The 12,129-nt window shown below is 32.7% G+C and overlaps 1 long non-coding RNA gene across 1 annotated transcript in view; it reads left to right on the forward strand.

The window, feature by feature from the left end:
- Positions 1 to 2,775: 2,775 nt before the first annotated feature.
- LOC149411444 (uncharacterized) overlaps positions 2,776 to 12,129 on the forward strand; it is a 192,327-nt gene continuing 182,973 nt past the window's right edge. Inside the window, exon 1 of the long non-coding RNA XR_016304819.1 lies at positions 2,776 to 2,873. This is a non-coding gene — a long non-coding RNA (uncharacterized LOC149411444). The remainder of the gene's footprint in view (positions 2,874 to 12,129) is intronic.

Genomic DNA, 12,129 nt, shown 5'->3' on the forward strand with positions numbered 1-12,129 from the left:
ATACTAGTAACACTTGGTTTATCAATCAAGACGTAAATATAAAATGTATGTAAATATACCAATATTATTATAATGTCCACGTCAACAAATACTAGTCAAGAGTTCTTCTCTAGTACACACAATTAATATCCTATATATAAGTTGGCATAATGTAACAAGATTTCATCATTGTGGTATTGACTTTAATGAAATACCCCTTCTGACCTTAAAATCCGAACGTGGATGACCTATTAAACTTCAAATGCTCCAATATCACAGACGTCTTTTCCACATAAAATATCGCACGCCTTTACAGACTTACACGTTTCTCTCGGTTTTGTAAGGCTTTTAGTAGGGGGAAGAAATGGGTTAATCATACCTCACCTTGGCTCTTTTGCGAGTACATCTTTTCATTCCCTTTTCCTTGTAAAACATATTATCGTTCTTCTTTACCAGGGACGCATACAGTTGCATGGTGCAGTTTGCACTACTGTGTTATGTGCACTGTTGTGCTTCCGGAACTTGCAAAATAGAGGAGATTCAGTACCTACATTTTAATGGAATCTGAAAGTGTGGATCTACCCCATTAAGTTCTTAGGCAGAAGAAGTGAATTTTTTTCCTTGAAACCATCTTTGAAAAGGGTTACAGTAATCGTGCTATCGTGCTATCGTGATTTCCACAGAAGAAATGGAAAACGATTTTTTTAAACATTTTAGTAGTTAGGCCGGGCGCGGTGGTTTGGGTAAGACACTATCATGCAATAGCTTGCCTGTCATCTCTAGGAAAATGTCTTGGTGTTTTGTCCTGTCCTCCAAACTACTATCAACACTAGAACACTTGGATACCACAAGGCAGTATTGTACGATCCTCGTGTGATCCCTGCATAAGAGTCAAGTCATCTTACTTAAGTAAATCATTGTAATTAAAGGTGACAGGTTCTCTTTTATAATAGTTATACGTTGAACTTTGGGGGGATCGATAAATTTACAATGTCCGATCAAAAGGCGTGATCAATGATTGTATACCAATCCATAAAGGTAAAAAAGACGGAAAATAGAAAGGTGAGGCAGTACCCGTCTATTAAGATCTCAAGCAAAGCTGAATAGTACACCGGAGCGATACTGACAATACTATAAAACCTACGTCTTGTATTATTTTTTAATGATTAAATGATTGTGAAATTTAAAAAATCAATGAAATAAAATTCACTTGCAAACGTTGGATTTAAAACCGCGACTTTCGGATTGCTAGTTGAGAACTTTACCAGGTTAAGAGGCCGTCAGTTATATAAAATAAAATATTAATATAATAATAACCTTACGATAAATAGATATTTATGTTTGTTCGACGTAGTAAATATTAGTAAGTAATATCGTCTGTTTTAAATCCAGATTATTTAAAATAAACCCCCTGTCTCAAACTTCAATCAGTATTTACGCTGTATTTTTTTGCTAAATATTTGATCAAATTCCTTTGAAAATCAGTCGCGCAGCGCTAAACGAAATACTTGAAATATTTAACACAATCAAACTGATCAATGTGAACAACTACTGACACTTCTAAATTTAAATACTTGAAAATGGAACAGCACATCGACAGCTTTCAATTGTTCTACAAGAGTACAAAATGTCTACAAGAAAGTGTTTGAGACTTCGTTCACACACCCATGTAGGTACCTACTTAGAAAATAGGTAAAGTTTAACGAATATAAATTATTTAGAACCTTCGTAGAACTTATTTGCCTCTACAAAAGCAAAAGGGCTTATTTTCAAACATAAGGGTTTGGAGTAAAAATTAGTCTCAAATGCTCCAAACCATCTGGAGACAGTAAGACAATAAAATCCCCAAATGGGGTTTATTGTGAGGCTGAAGTAGTAGTATAAAAAATCGTGAGATATCAATTAATAAAATCAACCAGTAAATGCCAAAATTATTTTAGAATAATACACTCATATTATTATATTAATATATGTAACTAAAAATATTTTGTTGTGTTCTGTTTTGGTTTGGTTGAGGATTGAACCTTTCTCCCAAGGTACTGGATTCAAAAACACCGAAGCCAAATACTACATTTTTTTTAACTTTAACCCCACAAAGGAGGCCATAAGGAAAATAATTTCCCTCTTAGACTTATTTCATCTTTGGGGATGCTGTGTGGTGGTGTTTTTAAGGAAAGGAAGGAGAGAAAGTTCTGATAAGGAAAATGGAATGAGGGATAGGTAGGAATCTAGAGATGTGTGTTCAGGAGTGACGTACGTATGATCTATCCTTCCCGCTGCAATGCAAGGCGATGGGTCAAGAAAGATCAGTTGGAGTGTTCAAAGGGTCTCCCAAAACTAACCTCTCCAGATCCAGTACGCTACGTAGCTGGTGGATAGGCGCTACCTGAACATACCTCATCCGATGAACCTGGGCACCCCTGCTAAGTCATCAAACTTAGCGAACGATTTGGGGTGACCTATGACAGAGGTTTTGGTTATCCAATAAATGGTTTCCGGGCGGCGATACCCAAACCCGCCTCCCAAATAGTAAATAATATTTACCTCTTTAAATTTTATTTATTAAATATAACGCTTTCAAATTCAGAAAACTTTATATGTGTTGGATGTACGATATTTCATCGACCCCTCTGATTGGTGGAATTTCATGCTTTAGCGAAGATCCAAAAAAAATTACCACGCCCCTGACCTATTAATTTACCTAGAATCTTTCCCTAGATGCCACCTCTGTTTACGTTTTGATTGTAGACACCAGAATTCATTAATTCCATTAATAAACGAAAAATATTATTCCAGGGCGAGTCCATCACAGTGTGCATAGGAGCCACCAAAAGCTGTTGTCGACAACGAGTCTATCAGCCGAGTTTCAACTCGATCGGATGTCGGGAAGTGAGGTAATTTCCATTTTCATTAATTAATTCATTTATTTCTTATTTATAAAAATTATTTCGTAAAATTAGATTTTTTTTCGTCAACCATTTATGTATTTTACAGCTCGCGAATCCATACAGCTTTCTCTGATACTCTGAGACTGTGGCAACCACACAGAGAAAAATATAAATAAAAATATAAGTACTTATTGAGAATCTCTTCAAATTGTTGATAATCCAGTTAAAAACCGGATTGCAGGCCTTACGATTTAACGGTTTCATGATAACTCAACACAGTGACAATTCAACACACTTTTAAAAAGTGATATAAAGTCATTAGAAACGATGAAATTTTTTTTTTAATCCTAACCTAACCTTCTTAACCCAGTTAATAAGAAACACATAGCACTCTTTTTAGGGTGAATTGCCTAATACAAAAAAAAAAAAAAAAGTTTTTCTTTCATCAGTTTCCATGACTTTCTATAAATTTTTAAAGATTATCATTTTGATGATTTATCCGGTCACCGATTTAACTGGTTTCCTGGTAAATTTTTAATAAATTACGAATATATTATCACGATGTCGGAATACGTGTTCATGAAAATCCTAATCTTTTAGCATATTTCATCAAGTCTAATGTACCCGTTACGAGATTTTAACTACTAAAGTTTATTAGCTGTTAATTTATTTGTTAGGGCCTGAAATCCCGTTTTAAGCCGGCTTACGAATAATTAATTAAAAGAGACTCTCAATAAATTTTCAATACTCATTTTTCTCCGTGCATAGTGCGGGGTATGCTTTGTGCCTAAAATGAGTGAGGAGGGGAAAGAGATGGGGAAGAGCAAGATTTAGAAGTAGGTCACCAAACTATTACTGAGAGTATCATAGTGAGATCGTTTTGTTTACCGCCGATAAACACGTTTAGTGGTTTTACTGATACCGAGCTTGAGATTTTGGACCAAACTTAGTTATCATTTTGTTTGGTTAATACTTGTTTAACTTTGGTATTTCCTAGTAGTTTTCTGATCAGCAGACCAGTAAATCAAACCATTCATTGAAATTATAAGATTTGGTATTATGTATGTAAATACATACCTACTTAATATTACAAATCATAATATTTTTTTAGTGTAACATTTTCAAAACCTTAAAATTAAGAATTATACAATTTGTCCAAAGAAGCGTCACTGTCTTAGTAAACAAATTCAAAAAATATATATTTTTAGGTTGATTACCATAATTTTGGACAAAAAAATGAATAATTAAGTCCGAATCAGTACGACGATTTCACTTTAATAAAAGAATCTTTACCGAATCATTAATACTCCCACCATCTTTTATTTATTAACCCCAAATTGGGCTTTTACAATAAGATTATAAATTAAAATAAAAAAAAACAGTAATTTAAAAATAACAAAAGTAAGTAAAAAATAACAACAATATAACAAAACACTGTCATAAGGGAGAATTATGTCAGACCTGGTTGTGTTACGAAGAGTCATTAACAACTTAATTGACAGTCCTGTCATCGTTGCCACTATTAAATTCCATGTACCAACTAACAACACAAACCAAAACAACCAACTATCAGACACACTCACTAACCAATGTTGCCCAGAACATGCATCCATGTTCTGGGCAACAAGATTGGGGGGACGATTGATATATTTGTTGACTCAATTTATAGAACTAGGCGTAATCTATACCAGCACTTGGTTGAATCCGACAAAATATAGAAGCGTTTGTAATAAGTTTTAGTGATTTGTCTTACATATATATATATAGTAGTGTTTATTTATTATTTTACGTTTTTTTTTTTTTTTTTTTTTTAATTTATTTATTTCATCAAAAAATTACAGAATATATATAATATATCATTAGTAAGTTGTATAATTATATGTCAGTTAGAAACAATGAAATTTTTGAAAGAATAATGTTACAATAATACGGCAGTTTCTAATATAAGAAAAAATATATATGAATGTAAGAGTGTTATATAGAAATGGCATAATATACTATATTTTAGGTTGTGCATAACCTGCCTCACTAGGCGAACCTGTATTGAGGCAGAATTTTTAGTTAATTATTTCTCCATTTTGTCTATGGTTTGCTAATATGTAAATGTTTAATATGGGTTCCCATACAGCAATCCATTATTTTAGGTTACATTATTGTTTACATATTGAAGATACAGATAGAATAAGTTTAAACATAATACATACTATAATAACTCACTGTGACAAGGCATTTGGTTACTTTTCATTATTGTTTGCCTTTACACAATACGTATATAGTAGGTTTTAGCACCGTACATACTGCAATAACTGTCAATGACAAGGCGTTTGGGTGAGGGCACCAGTGTAGGCTCGATCATTTGAATAAATCCAAATTTTAACATTTTTTTAAAACTCTTTCCGTGTTTGACTCTCTTTAATATTTTCCGGGAGCATGTTGAAGATCTTTGTGGCAAAGTAGCCAAAGCTACGTTGACCAAAGGTGGAAGAAAGTGCTGGAACTTGCAGCATGTCTTTGTTCGAATTACTCGTAAATCTAATGTTAGTTTTTTTTTCGTAAAGCACGTGTTTGTTTTTAAAGAGATGCATGAGGATAGTTTTTACATAGATCTGTCGAACGTCAAATACTCTCATTATGTTGAAAATTAAGTTACTGTTTGCAGTTTGAGGAAGTTTGAGAATAATTTTCATAATTGTTTTCTGCGCCTTTTCAATAGGATCTAGAGCTGATGAGGTACCCCCTCCCCATGCAATGATACCATACTCAATGATAGATTGGGTTAATGCAAAATAAATCGTTTTTAGAATTTGTAAGTCAAGGAAATTCCTTACGGATCTGAAGAAATGTATTGTTTTCCTAATTTTATTCGCAATGATCTGAGTATGTATATTCCATTTGAGGTATGGGTCAATGGTGAGGCCGAGGTACTTCATCTGTGGAGTTCGCTCTATACAGGGGCACTCATTGCATACATTGGAATTCGTACAGTTATGTATTTTTATGGAGTAATCATCATTAGGTTGGCCTGCAGTATTGATTACATGTTTAACTAATAGTATTTTATATTCATCATTTTAATTTTTTTATGTATAATTTTCAATAGCTTACTAGATATATTCGGCGTAAATCCAAAAAAAAGGCAGGAATAATGGAAAAAAATATACTATGAATACTTAAGCAAACGCATAGATAATGATATTTCTTTATTGAAATTTACTGAAAAATGATAAGTTAATTAATTTGAATCTAAATGTATCAACCGAAACAAAAAGTACACCCAAATGTATAAAAATACTACTAAATGCAAAATAGTCGAGTTAAAACAGGACTTGGCTACGCCCATTCAACGATCAAAAACAACTTAAAAACGTATTATTTATTTAAAATAATAATATTTTCTATTTTTCTTTGGTAATATTTTATTTCGTGTAACATTTGGCTAACCTAGCTAACATACTAATCCCCATTATGTCTCTACGTAATAAATAAACCAAATAAACTTGTGGCTACCGAATAAAACGTGCATAATTTATTTGACATATTTCTTAATCGTAAATTCGCCGTCGACTTTATCTCTCAACTGAATCTCACGTTTATGTAAATTCGGCACCGTGTTGAAGGGAATTGATGTTTATATCTTCCCATTATATGGTAGGCCAACATTAGGCAACATGTTAAATATACTACCAGCAGCATTGAGGTACTGTCAACATATTGATAAGGCAGCGACGTGCCATTGAATTATTTGGCTTGAAATCCGTAGTCTTTTTAAATACATCTAATTTCATATATTTTTTTTCCGTCTATAAGTTACTAACGTAAAATAAAGCATATGATTCACATAAAATCCATTAAAATGTAAGAGAGTAAACCAAGGAGCACAACTCATGCCGCGTGTAGCGTGTTGCCATCAGAATGTATGAGATACGTCAGAAGTTGGAAGTGTTGTTAATTTTTTTATTTTATTTTATTTTATATTATAGAAACAAACAGTACATGATAAACAGAGATGAAACAATATACAGGAATAAGATATTTCATGTTGGGTACCAATGATATGTTTCCTTGTAATGTCTGCCAATTGGTATGTTTATTCCTTAATTACCAAGTGACGTGTGTCGTTTATAGGTGTGTGTGTGACGCGTGTAAAGTATGTGTGAGTGTTTGTTTGTGTGTGTCTGTACGTATGCGTATTGAATAGCTTAAATTATGGACATGATGCCACGTTTGAATTTGGGCAGTGATTCCGAAAAAATGTCAATGTTAGAGTTAAGACAAATATTATTTAGAGTATGAAGAGCTCGGTTAATTGGCGAATATTATAAGGTATTTGATTTATTCCACTTTCCGACATCGGATCGAGCAGAAACTCGACAGATTGACTCGTTGTCAATGACAATACAATCTATGAACTTTTGATGACAATCACTTATACACAGCATTTTACATGCATTTCTCTGAAACCGAATGATAGTACCGCAATTAATATACGAAATAAATATCGGTCGTACCCGATCGGTATTTGGCGAGTTTTGGTAGAGTTGTCGACCCCAGTTCCTGGGTAGGATAGTTAAATCCAACTTTGTTTTTTACGTGTCAGTTTTTCTTAACCAAAAATATTCGTTTGATACTGAACGCCACTTGTACCCAAGTACATACGTTTGCAAAATATGTACCAAAATTATGCATGCACATCACGCCTAATAACCTACCCAAAACCCCTTAATATGGATGGCACGCAACTGTAACACATGGATTGCAACAGCCGGTATATTATACTGTCTTACATTATTCAAAAGTTATTTATATAATATGTACTTTACCCTACAGGCGAATTTGTTCGCTTTTGGGAAGAACTTTAGTAATAAATATGATCTAAGCGGTGTTAGAAAGAGAAGAAACCACGCTTTATATTCAAATCTAGATGTCAACTACATAAAAAATTAAATGTGCACCTTAAAATGAAACCAATTTTTTTGATCGCAATTTTGAAAAAAATCAACATTTTACTTAAATTTCTATTAAATATTTTTAAAAAAGACAAAAAGTGAAGAGACGTTAATTTTTTTTATACGTTTGTCTAATAAAATAAGTTTTTATATATTTTTCGTTTTCAGTAATTAAAGTTACCTAAAAAAGTAAAGTGAGCCATTAAATATGTTTTTATGCAAGCATTTAAAATTTTAATAATTAAAAATATGTATGTCTTTATAATAAATTTAGAAAGCATCTTTTATCACCTCTCAAAAACTGTTTTTAGTTTTGGGATACGTTCAAAAATATTCCAGTTATGTGGATTTTATTGAATAGCTGAAATACTCCAACTTTCTGACAAAATATGCCTGGGCCGCAAGAGTCAACTGTCAAGCAATGTTCAGAACAAAATGATTTAAAATAATAGACCGGTAAAGGCTAAACGCAACAAAATAATTCATTATCGTATTATTTAAATTTTATGTAGGCAGGGTAAACATCAGGCCAAAGGGTTTTTAATTTGTTTTCTTTTATCGTCGAATTGGAAACTATTATTAGATTGGCGAACTAAAAATCGAAATCGCAATGGCATGTTCGAATCCGGTACTAAAACTTACCAGTCATAAAATTATGTAATGTAATATATATTATATGTTATGATAGTTTTGGATTTGGTTGGTTCGTTTTTGTGCCAAGATTAATATCGTCATGTTTGTCGAACCGTACAGAATATATAGATCTTGGGGATAATGATTAATGATTAGTCATGGTTAAAAAATTGTTACAATTTACTGTCAAATTACGCAATTCATATTTTTTAAATATTTTGTGTTTTGTATTTTGTAATGTAGTATTACTTTATGTTTATTATAACTCTATGTTTGCTTCACTCAAATGTAAATTGTTAACCTCGATACAGGCTTAGTCTTTGTGATTTATGTATAGTGAGATGCAATAAAAAATGGCTTTAGCCGTGTTTGATGACCAGATTTGAATAGCCAGATACTACCTCACCTTCCTCTCCTCCATCCACTTCTTCTCCCTATTACCTTCAGCCTCACAAAATTCCCCAATTTCGGAAAACTATGGTCCAGTGAGACCGGACGGTTGGGTGCAGTTAGTACTCTAATGCGGTTTCATGCACAAAATGAAATAAATACATAATATAAAGTATAATAATTTAAAACAGAAGCATGAAAAATAAAATTAGTTACGTACTAAACTAGTCAACAAAGCTTGCCATTTAAAAGCAGCTTATTTGATGATTAAGCTAATACTATGTCGAAATCCGATTTAATTCTGTTCAAGTTTGCCCTCTCAACCAGCATGACCATTGGCAAGATAGTCCTTTAGGTTGGGAGATAAAATGGTCTATGTGTGCTGTCAGTGCCGGAGATAACCACCGGGAATAAAGAAATGAATGCTCTCTCCATGGTAGTCGATTTTTCAAACCATCCACGAATCGGTCAGTTTGCCCGTAGATTTTTTTGTCACTTACCCGCTGTTTTTTTCTGTAAAACTGTAAAAATACCACCTTGCACGAAATTTAAAAAAAATAAATTAAATTACAAGAACTTATAGTAAAGGTTATTGCGATTTAATTCTTTTTTCGTTTCATACATAAAAAAAATCGCTAATTTTGACCAAATCTTTCGCCAACATGCAAAATTTTATAAATAATTATTTATAATTGCCTAATGTAAATTTCTAAATAGTTATATAAAGATTTGTGTTGCTTTTTTCTTATATTGCTTTAATTTTATCTTTTTTATCTCAAGGTAGTTAGTATTATTCAAAACGAGATAGATCGTCCGTCTGAATTTGTGCCGTAAAGGGCTCCACTGTTATCGATGTGTTGTGTACTAAAAGGCACAAAAATATCAGAGTGGTTAAAATATCAAATCAATTGACTAATTAATATTTGATAAAATATCTAAAACATAATATTATCAGCATACAGTCAGTTTTATTTTTTAAGAGGGTCATACCTTTTTGGGTTACGAATAAATTTAAAATATCCTGACAATATTTTAATAACTCCCACTACAATCACAATAAGCGGAATGTGTTGTTGATGTCGTGGTGGAGGAACTGAATGAGGATGAATTGAACTCATGACGCCCGAATGGGAACAAGATGCGATGCCAACTCAGCCGTTGACCGGTATTTCATTACAATAGTTTAAATACCTGCTTTATCTCTGCCAATTACAATCTGCCTTGGCCCCGTTTACAATCTGTATGGCCTCTGGCCCCGGCGGGAGTTCCCCAATTATCCGAAGCCAAAGTTCACTAAGCGCTGGAAGTATTGGGGAGTGGGGGAGTACATTTTGAATTTACAAGTCCTGATTTCACTGGATTATTATGGTGATATATTCAGCCTGTCCCGCCGATGGTATCCAATAATTCCACCTACCTCTGAATTGCTAATATCTCTAAATTAGTATTGGGCGTCGTCGACAATTCTAAAAAACGTTTATTGCTGCTATTTTCAACTGTTATATATAATCGTTGGAAATGTTATATTACAAAATTACACAAGAGTGAATTTCGCGTACACAATAATATACTGCAAGAATTAAATTTAGTGATTATGTTTGCTCTCCTTTATTTTTAGTAACTATTATTTACAGGTTTAATGCATGGTAGCTATTAAGAACTGTACAAATTATGTTTTATTGTATGTAAAATTCTCCCTTTCAAGGGGATGGATAGACCTCGACCCTGCAATCAGCCGGGCTAAGACAATATTCACCAGTTGGGAAAGTGGTGGCGCCCTTCCAATACTAGAATTACACACGGATGTAATCACACTTGATAAATAAAACATGGAGAGAATACACGTACTCCGATTCCACACGTAAAAAAACATAACTTTTGTTTCATTTTAACTATAAAATGCATTCACCACATACACCACTCTAAAAAGCATAGAGATCAAATGCGAATACTAACAAAAATATTCTTATGGCAAAATCGTTCGACGAGTGCCATTATTGGTCCGGAAAATCGAACATCATAAAAATCATTCTAAAAAAGTAAAAAATCGTTCACGAAATGTCGTCTGTTAAACTTTTCATTTGCGCCAAGACTGCTAAAACATTGCAAAGTTATCATAAAACAATATTTGTATGTTGTTACATTTTTTTTTTATCAATTATCAATTATAGAGGTCTACATATGACCTGTGGATAATTTTGGTGAACGTTGGGCGTTGATAAAATTTAGCTGTTATTTTTATCGGCGATTTTTTTATTATTTCGGTTCGATTCGGTTTACTCTAAATTCTTTCCACTGTTCTTTTTATTATCTGACTTTAAATCTGACTGTTCTTTTTATTATCTGACTTAAAGATTCCATAAAAAGGCTATCGCTGAAGGCAACGCAATTTTCAATCAGCAACGATTTGACTTTTAAGTAAAATCATTTGGGTCATATTCTAAAAGAACTTTCCATAAACTGAATAATGTCCGTACCTCACTTCTGCTAAAATCGATCTTACATGTTAATTTTTTTTATTTAAATCAATTTTATAAGCCTGTCGTCAAATTTTCTCATAAAAATTGGTGATATTTATTTTGAATCAGCTGAGGTTACACATCTTTTGACGGTATTCAGTGATTCTATTATATTCGGTTTGCGGTATCTCAGTGAGCGTAGATAAAATACACCTTTTGAAATATTTTTATTCGAAAACTATCGGTTTTAACTTGTAAGATTTTTTTCACAATAGTCGAAAATTAAATGAGACTGTGGCACCGTAAATTGTAGAATTCTGTCACGTGGAAAGAAACTGGAGAGGGGAAGGAAAAGTGGAGGAATAGGTAGTATGAGAAACACAAGGCTATTATTCTGAGCTGAAACTAGGTTTAGTTCTTGGAGGAAATGTATTATTATGACCTCCAAGATCCTCCAGATCTAGTTGTTAAACATCCCTTTGGCATTTGTGAAGATATATTTGTCTTTCACAAAATTATTTTTTCTTTGAGTTTAGGGCTAATACTAGTGTAAATAATACTGATGATGGTGGGATTATTTCTAGCCTAAATATGTATTTCAACCTGTAATTATTTATAGTCTTTTTCACGGGAAAATCACCCTAAAGGCGCTTTACAACTTAATTTAGACAACCTACTAGCTGGGTACACGCGGCGTCGCTCGGGGTTATGAATAGTTTGCAGTAAAGTTTTGAGGTTGTTAATTCTAGTGTACCTACAATTTTTTATTTTAATATTTTTAAAGTGGAAAGAATTTTATTTTAAATAATCGAAGAATTAACTTTAAATTAAAGT

This window comes from Hesperophylax consimilis, chromosome 25 (assembly GCF_061612785.1).
Source record: "Hesperophylax consimilis isolate HC1 chromosome 25, BYU_Hcon_1.0, whole genome shotgun sequence".
Lineage (NCBI taxonomy): Eukaryota > Metazoa > Arthropoda > Insecta > Trichoptera > Limnephilidae > Hesperophylax > Hesperophylax consimilis.